The sequence below is a fragment of the Apis dorsata genome, unplaced genomic scaffold (assembly GCF_000469605.1).
Source record: "Apis dorsata unplaced genomic scaffold, Apis dorsata 1.3 scaffold_78, whole genome shotgun sequence".
Classification (NCBI taxonomy): domain Eukaryota; kingdom Metazoa; phylum Arthropoda; class Insecta; order Hymenoptera; family Apidae; genus Apis; species Apis dorsata.
Genome location: NW_006263376.1, coordinates 199673 through 201847, shown reverse-complemented (window position 1 = coordinate 201847; position 2175 = coordinate 199673).

The window sequence follows — 2175 nt, the reverse complement described above, 5'->3', positions numbered from 1 at the left end:
GCCATGCACCGACTGTCGAGACTGCGGCCGCTTGTCTCGCGCATGTCTTCATCGAACGCGCGCGCATCTCCCGTTTCGAACGACCCGTGGAATGCTAGGAATTCGTAGCCAGTACCATCTCTCGGTGTACAATCAAACTTTTTGTACAATCTACATTACCAAGCTATGATATCGTAGTCTACGTTTCTCAATATCGACCATTGATAATAGAAAATGAATAGAAAAATTATATCGTTTTATTAAATATTAAATAATTTTAAATAATAAAATTTAAACAATTTTTTGTTTAAATCCAATCTATCTACTAAAAATCTAAAGAATTTTCATCTCGCAAATCGATAAAAATTAAATAGACTATTTATAAGTAAATCAATATTAAACAACTTAATTTTACGATACATAAATATAGAAAGAATTATCTATAAATCCCATCTATTTAAAAGTCTATAACGAAGAAGGAATAGGATAACATAGGAGCAGGATATGAAAATTTCAAGTTTTGTAATGGTTTCCGAAATTCGATAAGATAATACATACCACATGATGTATTATATTAATTCCTAAAACGAAATAAGAGTTTTTTCTTTTTTTTTTTTTTTTATAATGTAATTTAATGATATAATCTTCTGCTCCTATGAAAAACCCTGAAACAAACTTAAATACAACATTAAAACAACCTACCTATTTAAAAAGCTAATTTCATATCTCTACATACATGCATTGTAAAGAAGAATAAAATATATATTTTTTATAAACCTGCTTATCGAAAATCTAAAACATTCTTTTCACAATCCTATAAACTAACGATAATTTTTGATACGGCATGAACCACTATAGCTAATAAAAAATCTAAGTAGGAATATACTAGATAACTAGTGAATAAAATCACGTAGCTACCAATTTAGTTGTTTAGAATGAGAAAGTTTAATGAGGATAAGCGTTTCAATAAGAAGAGTAACAAAATATTAAACGTATTTATAAATCCTATCTATCAGAAAACTAAATGTTTCTTTGTACGATATAAAAACTGAAAAATAAGTAAAATCTAACGAGGAAAAAAGAATAAAATGTTGTTTCTCTTCCATTCTGTCGAAGAATTCCTGAAACAGATTATACAATGCGATTAATAAAAAACAGAAAATAATTTTCCTCTTTCCTACCTCTTTTCTTCTATTTATTTTCTTCATACCTGCAACAAACTCAATTACTGGATTAGTCATAAAAAAAATAATTTATATTTAAAAAAAAAAAGAAATTAACAAAATATAATTTGTTAAGTAATTCATAATTTTATCAAAATCATCATAATTTGAAAGACAATTGATCAACAAGAAAGAAATGTATTTTTTTAACAGTATACAAACACTCTCGCATAGGAGGACGCTGAAAAGAAAAAGACAAAAGAAAGATAGCCAGAAGGGCTACCGAAATAATTATCCACTCAATGTAAACCCGAACAAACCGTGAGTGGAATATTTTTTTCCGTTTCGCAACACTATAATACACTAACTAAATTCAACAAACGAAAACACGAAGAGTGCTTTGTTATATTTGCAATGCAATTCTTAAAAAAAAAAAAAAATAAAAAACTCACGGAAACATACACTTGCAATAAGTTTTAACCATTTACGAAACTCTAGTTAAGCTATTTTATGCACTCATATTTTATTATACGCAACACTAATAACGAAAGATTGCAGCCATATCGAAAACTGCTGTCGTACAATCACCCTTGTGCAACTCTTAGTTGCAATAGGTGATTAGGAACAAGAACATGTTTCCACTGTCCAAGTGGAAGAAATATGGGCAATTTGTAAACGGCTATTTTTAAAAAACGCAATTTATAAGTGATTTTAAAGTGAATTGAATACAAAATTTACTATTATATTATAAATGAAAAGATATCCCGATATCATCAATCGCAACACTAAGAATAAATTCAATTTAAATAAAAAAAATACATAAATAAAAGACTAATTCAACTGACCAGAATAATTAAAAGAAATCGCGATATTTCTTATAACGCAACTAATTCAAAATCGCGATGCCCATGATAACTGGATCCGTGGTGAGCCGGCATGCAAATCGGCCAGATACAACATTTACTACTTTTATTACTAAAACGAGCACAGTGACAAAATAGTAACAATGACTTCCCATTCTTTGGAGCCAAAA